The sequence below is a fragment of the Dendrobates tinctorius genome, unplaced genomic scaffold (assembly GCF_039654945.1).
Source record: "Dendrobates tinctorius isolate UK_male_01 unplaced genomic scaffold, ASM3965494v1 ptg000051l, whole genome shotgun sequence".
Taxonomy (NCBI): domain Eukaryota; kingdom Metazoa; phylum Chordata; class Amphibia; order Anura; family Dendrobatidae; genus Dendrobates; species Dendrobates tinctorius.
Genome location: NW_027361719.1, coordinates 4,822,319 through 4,834,834, shown reverse-complemented (window position 1 = coordinate 4,834,834; position 12,516 = coordinate 4,822,319). Strand labels below are relative to the sequence as shown.

At 41.1% G+C, this 12,516-nt stretch overlaps 1 long non-coding RNA gene across 1 annotated transcript in view; it reads left to right on the top strand.

The window, feature by feature from the left end:
• The window catches only part of LOC141091383 (uncharacterized), a 105,177-nt gene extending 104,239 nt beyond the window's left edge, over positions 1–938 (top strand). The window contains exon 4 of the long non-coding RNA XR_012232495.1: positions 710–938. This is a non-coding gene — a long non-coding RNA (uncharacterized lncRNA). The remainder of the gene's footprint in view (positions 1–709) is intronic.
• The last annotated feature ends 11,578 nt before the right edge of the window (positions 939–12,516 follow it).

Genomic DNA, 12,516 nt, shown 5'->3' with positions numbered 1-12,516 from the left:
TTCCTGCCAGTTATACTTTTGCCTTTGGCCAAGTGTGCTGACCTCTGTGTGCCTGTGCCTGTTCGTTGTTATAGCTTGTTTATATGGTTCTGACCTGGTTCTGTTTCCCGTTGTGAGTTTCCCTGTTGATTCTGTACTGCGTTATTATCTCTGTGTATGACTCATTGCCTGTGATCTGACTACTCTCTGCTCACCCCTCTTGTACCTTTCAGCTATCTCTGTCTATGACTCATTGGCTACGCCCTGACTATCCTTTCTGTCTATGCCCCTTGGTAACTTTGTCTCGCAGTTACCCTGCTAGGAGTTCTCTTGCAGCTCCTAGCTCTCTGCAGTTTAGGACTTGCCCCTAGCAGTCACGTGCTTCAGGTCCTGTGGCTCTGAAGTACGCATCTACTTGGCTGCTGCCCGCTCCACAGGTATCTTTGAGCACAGTTCGCTTTACTCAGGACACGCGCACTGGCTCAGTGAGCAAGTTCAGTGCGGTGTTCCTGACAGGAGCAGGAGCTACTGTTTCCTAGTAGACCGAGTCAGCTATGGTATGTAACTGGGAGGCTGACTTTCCCCTGTTACTAGGGCTAATATACCAGCCACAGTTACAGGGGGAATCAGGTAAGGAAAATGGATTTAAATGTTGAAATGCCCCCAAATGTCTTTTTTTTTTTAGTTATTATGCATATTCTGCAACACTTTGCAAATATTGTCATTGCAGTCCCCATTGCAGCTCACAATCTAAATTCCCCATCAATATGTCTTTGGAGTGTGGGAGGAAACCGGAGAACCCAGAGGAAATCCACGCAAACATGGGGAGAACATACAGACTTCTTGAAGAATTGTCTATGGTGGAATGTGAACAAAGCTACAGCATGCTGCCAGATATATATGAGTATTGCTTGTATTATATATTGCAATAAATTAAATCTGCAGTATTTTATGCACTATTATGTCTACTGGTATTATTGTATATGTACCATAGATCTTAGTATGATAAAAGCTGAATAGCTGGTAGTGCTAAAATAATATCTGCACTACTATGCTATAAACATTGTAGCTTTTATTGCACCTGCACTATGCCACAAATAAGACATATTGATCCTAATCAGGCTAACACTATTGTGCGGAGTCTAATATGCCTGATTACTGCAATTTCTGGCCTTCACCACTGAGTTGTGTGACTGTTCTATGTGGCGTTGTTATTTGAGCACTGTATACGACTGTTATGATTTTGTGTATTTTCAGGGAAAGAATTTTATTTAGTTGAGTGGTTTTAAAGCCTTATTATAAAATCTGTGCGTAAATCATTCACTCTGCAATTCTACTTAAAATTGTAAAATAATAAAAATGAGGAAACTAAAATGATGCGGCTTTGCATTTGTGCGATGTTTTCACCCATTATTGTATCATAGGCGAATTGTATGTTGTTCTTGCAGCATTGATGGGATTATAAAACACGCAGCACTTTGCCAATAAAATGAACAATCAATTTTAATTTTTCAGTGAGCTCGAAATTACACGTAATAATTTCGCACTTGTAATTAAATTATACATAAAAAGAGAGGTGCAGCTAAACGAGGCCCCATGTGTTCTCCCTGATTTAGTGTTAGGATGTAATGCGCTGAAAGAAATTCAGGCCCCTTCGCCTAGCAAGATAATTGTGTTTCTTAGTGCCGCAGATGGTCCAACTTCTTGATATTCCCTATAAACAAGATGGATCACTGTCAGGCGGAGGAGCAATCAGCCGGCCTGACACAAGAGCCTCCCTCACTTTCATTATGGCCTGTATTCATCAAGCCACTTACCCCAAGACAGAAACTTAGCAGGGAAATATTTAAAACCTGACGGTACGGTGAGTTCGCCCCCTAATCCGCACATGCCATAGTTTATATTATTACTATTTTTTTCTTTTTTTTTTTAATAAAGGGCCATAAATAGTTTCATGGAACACGATAACAGCCTGAGCTCTCAGGGATGAGTTTTTATTAAAAATGCGTTGAGGTGACTGAGGATGGCATGAGGAATTTATGAGGCATAAATCCTTAGGCTCATGAGCGTTGTAACATGTCAAAGCTGTCTTTCTGTCAGGTGTCCAGCTCACAAGACAGTGGTAACGGGAGGAGGGAAATGGAGAACTTCACATCTTTTAACCCCAGCAGCAAATATTTCTTAAAATTAATAGATTTTAAAATAATTTTCCTCCTGTTTAATTAGGAATTAATACTAATAAAAATAAAAGAATTGTTACTCATAATAAAAAAATAAACAAAAATAATGCAAAGACTCACATCTCAGCTACCACTATAGATTACGTAATAGGATTTTCTATCCTGATAATCTACAAATTTGCACCTTGCAAATGAAAGAGGTTTTACACTCTTAACGGTTTTGTGCAGATTTAAGATCATACATGTTTTTATGTATGCAGCATGTCCTATAAACTTGACCTCTATTGTTCCTTTTGAATACGGTGCGTGAATCAGCATTAAAATCTGCACGTGTGGATTTTGATACAGATTTTTTGTAGATTTCATAGATAAAATACATTATTTATCACTTTTAAACATGGACTTAATATACAAAATATAATAATAATCTTTATACAGCGCTAACATACTCTGCAGCACTACAATTTGCACACATTATCATCACTGTCCTCATTGGGGCTCAAAATCTAGATTCCCTATCAGTATGTTTTTGGAGTGTGGGAGGAAACCGGAGTACCCCAAGGAAACCCACGCACACACAGGGAGAACATACAAACTCCTTGAAGATGTTGTGCTTGGTGGGATTTGAACCCAGGACCACAGCACTGCAATGCTATCCACTGAGCCACCATGCCGCCCTTTTATTTAACCCCTTCACTACCAAGGGTGGTTTGCCCGTTAACTCGCGGGACAATTTTTACAACTCTGACCACTGTCCCTTTATGAGGTAATAACTCTGAAACGCTTCCATGGATCCCGGTGATTCTGACATTGTTTTCTCGTGACATATTGTACTTCATGTTAGTGGTAAAATTTCATTCATATAACTTGCGTTTATTTGTGAAAAAAACGGAAATTTGGCAAAAATTTTTAAAATTTCGCAATTTTCCAACTTTGAATTTTTATGCCCTTCAATCACAGAGATATGGCACACAAAAAACTTAATAAATAACATTTCCCACATGTTTACTTTACATCAGCACAATTTTGGAACCAAAATTTTTTTTTGTTAGGAAGTTATAAGGGTTAAAAGTTGACCAGCGATTTCTCATTTTTCCAACACCATTTTATTTTTACGGACCACATCACATTTGAAGCCACTTTGAGGGGTCTATATGATAGAAAATACCCAAAAGTGACACCATTCTAAAAACTGCACCCATTAAGGTGCTCAAAACCACATTCAAGAAGTTTATTAACCCTTCAGGTGCGTCACAGGAATTTTTTGAATATTTAAAAAAAAATGAACATTTAACTTTTTTTCACAAAAAAAATACTTCAGGTTCAATATTTTTTATTTTACCAAGGGTAACAGGAGAAATTGGACTGCAAAAGTTATTGTGCAGTTTGTCCTGAGTATGCTGTTACCTGATATGTGGGGGGAACAACTGTTTCGGCGCATGGCAGAGCTCAGAAGGGAAGGAGCGCCGTTTGACTTTTTCAATGCAAAATTGGCTGGAATTCAGATCGGACACCATGTCACGTTTGGAGAGACCCTGATGTACCTAAACAGTGGAAACCCCCCACAAGTGACCCCATTTTGGAAACTATACCCCCCAATAAACTTATCTAGATGTGTGGTGAGAACTTTGAACCCACAAGGGCTTCTCAGAAGTTTATAACGTACAGCGGTACAATTAGAAAATCATATTTTTTCCACAAAAATGATCTTTTCACCCCCAATTTTTATTTTCCCAAGGGTAACAGGACCCTAAAAGTTATTGTACAATTTGTCCTGAGTACGCTGATACCCCATATGTGGGTGTACATGACTATTTGGGCGCATGGCAGAGCTCAGAAGTGAATCAGCACCATTTGACTTTTTTGGCTGGAATTGAGATCGGACACCATGTCGCGTTTGGAAAGCCCCTGATGTACCAAAACAGTGGAAACTTCCCACAAATGACACCATTTTGGAAACTAGACCCCACAAGGAACTTATCTAGATGTGTGGTGAGCACTTTGAACCCTCCAGTGCTTCACAGAAGCTTATAACGCCCGGGTGTGAAAATAAAAAAATCGTATTTTTTCCACAAACATGATCTTTTAGTCACCAATTTTTTATTTTCCCAAGGGTAACAGGAGAAATTGGACCCCAAAAGTTGTTATCAATTTGTCCTGAGTACGCTGATACCCCATATGTGGGAGAAAACTACTGTTTGGGCACACGTCAGGGCTCGGAAGGGAAGTAGTGACGTTTTGGAATGCAGACTTTGATGGAATGGTCTGCGGGTGTCATGTTGCTTTTCGAGAGCCCTTGATGTACCTAAACAGTGGAAACCCCCCACAAGTGACCCAATTTTGGAAACTAGACCCCCTAAGGAACTTATCTAGATGTGTGTTGAGCACTTTGATCCCCCCAGTGCTTCACAGAAGTTTATAATGACCGGGTGTGAAAATAAAAAAATCATATTTTTTCAACAAACATGATCTTTTAGTCCCCATTTTTTTTATTTTCCCAAGGGTAACAGGAGAAATTGGACCCCAAAAGCTGTTGTCCAATTTGTCCTGAGTACGCTGATACCTCATACGTGGGAAAAAACTACTGTATGGGCACACGTCGGGGCTCAGGAGGGAAGTAGTGACGTTTTGGAATGCAGACTTTGATGGAATGGTCTGCGGGTGTCATGTGCGTTTGGAGAGCCCCTGATTTACCTAAACTATTGAAACTCCCCACAAGTGACCCCATTTTGGAAACTAGACCCCCCACGGAACTTATCTAGATGGGTGGTGAGCACTTTGAACCCCCCCAAGTGCTTCACAGAAGTTTATAACGCAGGGGAGTGAAAATAAAAAAATCATTTTTTTCCACAAAAATGATATTTTTTCCCCCAATTTTTTATTTTCCTAAGGGTAACAGGAGAAATTGGACCCCAAAAGTTGCTTTGCAATTTGTCCTGAGTAGGCTGATACCCCATATGTGGGGGTAAACCACTGTTTGGGCGCATGGCAGCGCTTGGAAGGGAAGTAGCACCATTTGACTTTTTCAACGCAGAATTGGCTGGAATTGAGATCAGACGCCATGTTGCATTTGGAGAGCACCTGTGTGCCCAAACAGTGGAAACCCCCCAATTATAACTCCAACCCTAACCCCAACACACCCCTAACCCTAATCTCAGCCCTAACTCTAGCCCTAACCCTAGCCCTAACCCTAGCCCTAACCCTAGCCCTAACCCTAACCCTAGCCCTAGCCCTAACCCTAACCCTAATGGGAAAATGGAAATAAATACATTTTCTTTTAATTTTATCATTTTTCCCTAACTAAGGGGGTGATAACAGAGAGTTTGATTTACTATTTATGGCGGTTTTTATGTTCAGCAGCTGTCACACGCTAAAAGATGCTTTTTATTTTTATTGTAAAAATAGTTTTTGCATCACCACATATTGAGAGCTATCATTTTTTCATATTTTGACCCACCGAGTCATGTGAGGTCTTGTTTTTTGCGGGACGAGTTGACGTTTTTATTGGTATCATTTTCGGGCATGTGTCATCTTTTGTTCGCTTTTTATTCCAATTTTTGGGATGCAGAATGAACAAAAACCAGTGTTTCATGAATTTCTTTTGGGGGGTGCGTTTACACCGTTCCGCCTGCGGTAAAATTGATAAAGTGCTTTTATTCTTCGGGTCTGTACGGATACAGTGATACCTCATTTAGGTAGTTTTTTTATGTTTTGGTGCTTTTATGCAATGAAAACAATTTTATATAAAAAATAATTATTTTTGCATCGCTTTATTCTGTGAGCTATAACTTTTTTATTTTTTTGCTGATGATGCTGTATGGTGGCTCGTTTTTTGCGGGACAAGATGATGTTTTCAGTGGTACCATAGATATTTATATGCGTCTTTTTGATCGCGCGTTATTGCACTTTTTGTTCGGCGGTACGATAATAAATCATTATTTTTTGCTTCGTTTTTTATTTTTATTTTTTAAGGGGCTCACTAAAGGGGTTAACTAATGGGACAATTTTATAGGACGGGTCGTTACGGATGCGGCGATACCAAATATGTGTACTTTTATTGGGCTTTTTTTTCCAAAAAATGAATTTATTTGGGAATATTTTTTTTTTTTTATTTACCGATTTTTTTTTAAATTATTTTTACACTTTTTTTTTACTTTATTACATTGTCCCAAGGGGGACATAACTGTCATATGACAGATCGCTGATCTGTCACATCACAGATCACTGTGACAGATCAGCGATCTGTCACAGGCACTGCACAAGGCTTCCTCGTGCCTGCGCTTTGCAGGCACAGAGGAAGCCAGCTCCCTGCAGGCCCCCGAAGGTCCCCGTCGCCATCTTGGATCCGGGGACCTGCAGGGATGGAGCCCCCCCGCAGCAGTGCTGCACATTTCGCTGCTGTGGGGGGCTCAGGGAAGCACGGAGGGAGCCCCCTCCCTGCCGATGCTTCCCTTTAACCCCCGATACACCGCGATCTTGTATGATCACGGTGTACAAGGGGTTAACGTGTCGGGGGTGGTCCATGACCGCCCCTGACACATTGTGCCAGGTGTCAGCTGTGATAATCAGCTGACACCCGGCCGCGATCAGCATCGCTCACCACGTGGGCGCCGCTGATCGCTATGACGTAATATTCCGTCCATGGGAATTAGGTCCAGGGTCACATGGACGGAATATTATGTCCATTGTAGGAAAGGGGATAATAAAAGCCAAAATTGGCTTCCCATTGCTGAGTCCACAACAAGGTGTGTTTGGTTCGGATAAAGAATAAATTATATGATATAATGTAATGCAGGTTATGATGCCAAGCACTAAATTTTGTATTCATTTTAAGAAAATGAGAAATGGTCAAAATAACAAAACTATGCAGTGCTTGCAGGCCTCAAATAATGCTAAGAAAACAAGTTCATAATCGTTTAGAAACAACAATACTAATGTATTAACTCAGGATGAGTTCAGAAATCAATATTTTGTGAAATAACCATGATTTTTAATCACAGCTTTCATGCGTCTTGGCATGCTTTCCACCAATATTTCACACTGCTTTTGGGTGACTTTATGCCGCTACTGGTACAAAAATTTAAGTAGTTCTTTGTTTGATGGCTTGTGACTATCCATCTTCCTCTTGAATGACTATCCATCTTCCTCTTGAATACATTCCAGAGGTTTTCAATGGGGTTCAGGTCTGGCGATTGGGCTGGCCATGATGTCATGATCAAGCGTGGATCTGACAGATTAAATGGATAAGTGAACTTTTTTCCTTTGGTCTAGGTGCCAAAGTGATGTGATTGCCCCCGGTGGCCATTAGAATTATTACACGTGGTGTCATTCATTCTAAGTTGCCCCGGTGGTGGTGAGTGGTAGTGCACTTTAGTTTCTTTGGTTTAGTGTGCGTAATTATAATTCAGGTGTGAGGCTCTATAAAAGAGAGCCAGGTGTGTTCAATCACTGTTGATGATATTGTGTGTTCGTCATTTGGGAAGCAAGCCTGGGTGATGAAGGAGCTGAACATGAGTCCTGCGCAGCCCAGCCAGAGGGGACGAGTGGCAGCTATGTGGTCTGCAAGAAGGGCTGGCATGGCGTGGTGGAGTCACAGTTTATGGTGTCGGCAGGAAGTGCTTGCATGGCTTCGTGGAGTGACGACTATGGAGAGAGTTGTACTCAGAATGCGGGACTTGGTTGCTGAGAGCTGGACTCAAGCATGCTTGACTTTTGGGGCAGGAGCTAAACTCATCTTTGGGACTCTGTTACTGGACTTCTGCAATTGGTGGTGGACTCTGCTCCAAGGCTGCACTATGGTGAAGGATCCAGTTATGGTGATGGATCCGGGTGGAGGAGAAGATGCACACAGGTGGTGGGCTCTGTTGCTAGGAGCGTACGCAACAGAGCAAAGCTAAGTGGTGTTTCCCCTGTATTGTCATTTTCCCTCATGTGTGTTTAGTGCAGTGGTGGGATTAGTTTCCGCACCGACCAATTCCCTAGTGAGGGTTTAGGTTCAGGGCGAGCTAGGGTTTTTAGGTTCCTGTGCGTCGCCCGGTGCGGAACCGGCATAGGTAACGTTAGGAGTGCAGGGACACTGGCTCAGGGGAGTACAGGAGGTCTCCACTTCCCTATTCCCTATTGCAGGGCCCACCATTGTTAATGTTACCCAGGTTCCCCCTTATTATTTAAATTTGCCTTACTGGAGGCGGGGTTTCCAGACTACTTTATATATACGTGTAATATCTAAATTTGCCAGTTGGAGGCGGTGTATCCAGCTGCACGTTTTATTATTTAAATTCGCCCCACTGGAGGCGGTGTATCCTGGGTCACGCGTGTCATGGGTTTGCCTTGTGGTACTCGCTGCGTCCAGACACATGTGACTGTGACACATGACAGGGATTTGATGTGGTGGTCCTTCATCCACACACTGATTGACCTAGCTGTGTGGCATGGCGCATTGTCCTGCTGGAAAAACCAGTCCGCAGAGTTGGGGAACATTGCCTGAGGAGAAGGAATCAACTGTTTTTCCTGGATAACCTTGTATGCGGCTTGATTCATACGTCGTTCGCAAAGATTAACCTGCCCAATTCCAGTCTTGCTGAAGCATCCCCTGATCATCACCGATCCTTCACCAAATTTCACAGTGAGTGCGAGACACTGTGGCTTGTATGCCTTTGCAGGTCTCTGTCTAACCGTTAGATGACCAGGTGTTTGGCAAAGCTGAAAATTAGACTCATCAGAGAAGATTACCTTACTCCAGTCCTCTATGGTCCAATTCTTATGGTCTTTGGCAAACTTCAGCCTGGCTCTCTGCTTCTCATTGATGAAAGGCTTTTTTCTACCTTTACATAACTTGAGCCCTGCCTCTAGGTGCCTGTTACGAACTGTTCTTGCCGTGCACTTCACCCCAGCTGCCATTTGCCATTCCTTTTGTAGGTCATTTGATGTCATTCTGAGATTGCTGAGTGACAATCGAATAAGATGATGGTCATCCTGGTCAGTGGAGAGTCATTTTCACCCTCTGCAGTTCTGTAGCTTCGTTGTCCCCAACATCTACTGCTTGACCCTGTTGTAATGGACCACCGTCTTAGAAATTTTTAGGATGGAGGCAACGTGACGCTCACTGTATCCCTCTGCTAGTAAAGCTGGAATTGATCCCTTCTTTTCCTCACTCAAGACTTTTCCTTTCAACTTCTTTGGCATTGTTAAAAGTTATTTTTTCATTCCTATTACTTTTGGGATATTACTAGCACATGTTTTGCCATCCAGCTTGTAATATTGAAAGAGGATTGTGAACATCACAGCAGGGTTTTTTGTACTTTCCTTCATTAAATAAGATTTGGTTCAGGTGATCACCTAATCAGAAGCACATTAAGTAGAATGAGGTGTACTCTGGTCAGAATTCAACTGACACTGGAATGGAATGGCTGTCAGACATGGGAGAGAAGCTGATTTTTATAAAACTGTGCAGTGGTTTCCTAATAATTGCTACAGCTGTATATATATATACTGCTCAAAAAAACTAAGGGAACACTATAACATATGATGATAGGATGTGGTATTTTAGTGTTCCCTTTATTTTTTGAGCAATATATATATACATATATTATATATACACAGACACATATATATATATATATATATATATATATAAATATATTTATATATATACTGTATATATATATATTTATTTTACTCACTTATATAGTGCCATTAATTTCTCAGCACTTTACCTTCATCATTCATATATATACACCACCATATATATATTATACTCCTTAAATTGCAGCAACAATATAATATATGATAACATGTAATTTAATGTTCCAAAAGCACAATGCCTACAGTAATATTTACAAGATACTTCTGAAACACAACAAATTTTGGACAGCAGAGGTTGACACAGCAACTGATAACAGAGGAGTATTTAAGTGTAATACTAAAACAAAGCTGCGGATTGTCGCCGGCAGTGTCTCAGGGCAGCAGGATGATTATTTCAGTGTAATCCCCTGCCTGCCATGTATCGCTGCAATAAAAGTCAGTGTTGTAAAGGTTAATATCCTTTCTGGAGTTTCTGGGGAAATTGAATAGGTAGAGTAGAGTCACAGAACAATCCTCTGGAATTCGTTATGGCATTCCTTATCTCTTGGATATCAATTTGAGACAAATTCTGTCGCATATTTTATTTTTTTTTTCTCCCCATTATTCTTTTTTTTAAAAAAAAGAAATCTGCATATTCATGAACAATCAACCACACGGTAAAAAAAAAATGAATTGTGATCCTGGGCTGTATGAATTTTATGCCTTCAACTGCAAATTTCAATTTATATGCACATGCTTTGTGCCTCTGAAAACCTGCATATGTATTTTAAAGATGCATAAAGACACCATAAATGTCCAAATATGAATCTGTATCGAAGAGGAGATTCATCATATTAAAGGAGCGGTAATGGGTTTCTAAGCTTGGACTGGTAGCAATTCTGAAATAGATATTAGAATATATTTTCAGAATTTTTATAAAAGTAAAATGGTGTGTCATTACTAAAGAGTGCCAAGTAAGAGTATCAGTCACCTCGTAAGGGGTCAGACGGCAGTTGTGTCATGGCATCCTTGTAGGGTATCATGTCTTGTGATCTGGACCTAGACAGTGATGGGCCTGGTGCAAAGAAGATGACTTGGTCCACAATTACCTTTGCATAATATAAGGGGAATATTGGCAAAATGTGAAATACTAGTGTTTGCTAAAGAAGAATACTTTTCTTAGTGTACATTCATTTATTCCAGATGTTCAGCACCATTTATAATGGGAAAGCTGTTTTTCTGGCCTATGAGTCATGCCGATTGGTAGAGGAAAAACAAATTTCACATAAATATGAACACCTACCAAACACCCCACACACAGCTGCAACCAGAAGAGAGGCCCAAGAGGTAAGGCAACCCATTGCCAACTCCAAAGAAGGTGCAGTAATACATCATTTTGAGCTATGATGCAGAAAAGGGCCCGTATACAGTTCTTGCACAGGGGCCCTTTTCTGTCTGTGTCTGCCAGTGCTACTGGTAATATTCAGTTGGCATAGTATGGGCACAGTGATGTATTTTTAATCCAGAATACTGAATACTTAATCAGTAGGTCAGCCATATTGCCCACACCATGCCAGATACAGTGCCCATTACTGCGCCTGTCAACATGTCCCCTCCTTATGCTAACCACTGTGCCCCTTCATCAGTGTGCCAGTAAAAAATCTGCTACTGTTAAGCATGTGCAGGGAACAGTCAAATTTGTAGATATAGGCAGCACAGTAGCTCAGTGGTTATCATTAGGGGCCTTAGATCAAATCTCACTAAGGACAACATCTGTAAGGAGTTTGTACCGTATGTCCTCCCCATGTTTGCGAGGGTTTCTTCCCTCTGGTTTCTTCCCACATTCCAAAGACATACTGATAAGGAATTTAAACTGTGAGCCCCAATGGGGACAGTGATGATAATTTCTGAAAAAGGCTGTGGAATTAATGGTGCTATCTGCTAAATAAACAAAGCATAAACAATACAGAAGACTGTGCAAATGTAGATATGAGCAAATTTATTTGCATGGAATTGAATTCAACTTGAATTTCGAGGAAATTCGTATTGTCCAAAATACAGAGTGCTATTTGCTCCATGCAAAAATCAGGAATATAGCAGTCAGCTGCAGTCACAATTTTGGTAAACCATAGAGGGCCATAAAAAAATAATAAACCTCACCGTTCACATATCCCTTTGCATCTCTTCCTTTTGCCTTACCTGGTTAAGCATATATTCTTTGGTTTGCTTCACTCTAAACCAGGACTTTTGGATCAACCAGGAATCTGACATACAAAAAAAAGAAGATGAAGCCAGGAAATTACAGGCCAGTGAGCCTTACTTCTATACCTGGAAATATATTTAACCAAATTATTAAACAGCATGTATATATGTACTTAGTTAAGAATACATTAATTAACCAGAGCCAGCATGGGTTTTTAGCAAATAAGTCATTCTACACTAATCTAATTTCCTTCTATGATGGAATCACTGACTGGGTGGATCAGGGAAATGCAGTAATTATAGTATATCTCGACTTCAGCAAGGCATTTGATAAAGTATCTCATACTAACCATATTGAAATGTTACACCGCCATCTGCCCTCCAGCCCTGGGATACTTACCTCACTCCTCGGCGTGCCATGGGTCGGGCCCCTCCGGGGTTCTCTCCTTCGCTCCCGGCTTGGCAGGCACGTCGAGGGTCCCATCCGTCAGGTGCGCGCACCCCGCTGCTTAGGCCGCTGCCATGCGCCTCCTCTGCTTCTTATGAAGCCTGACCTGGAAGTACCCTCCTCCGGCAGCTGCAACACGTATAT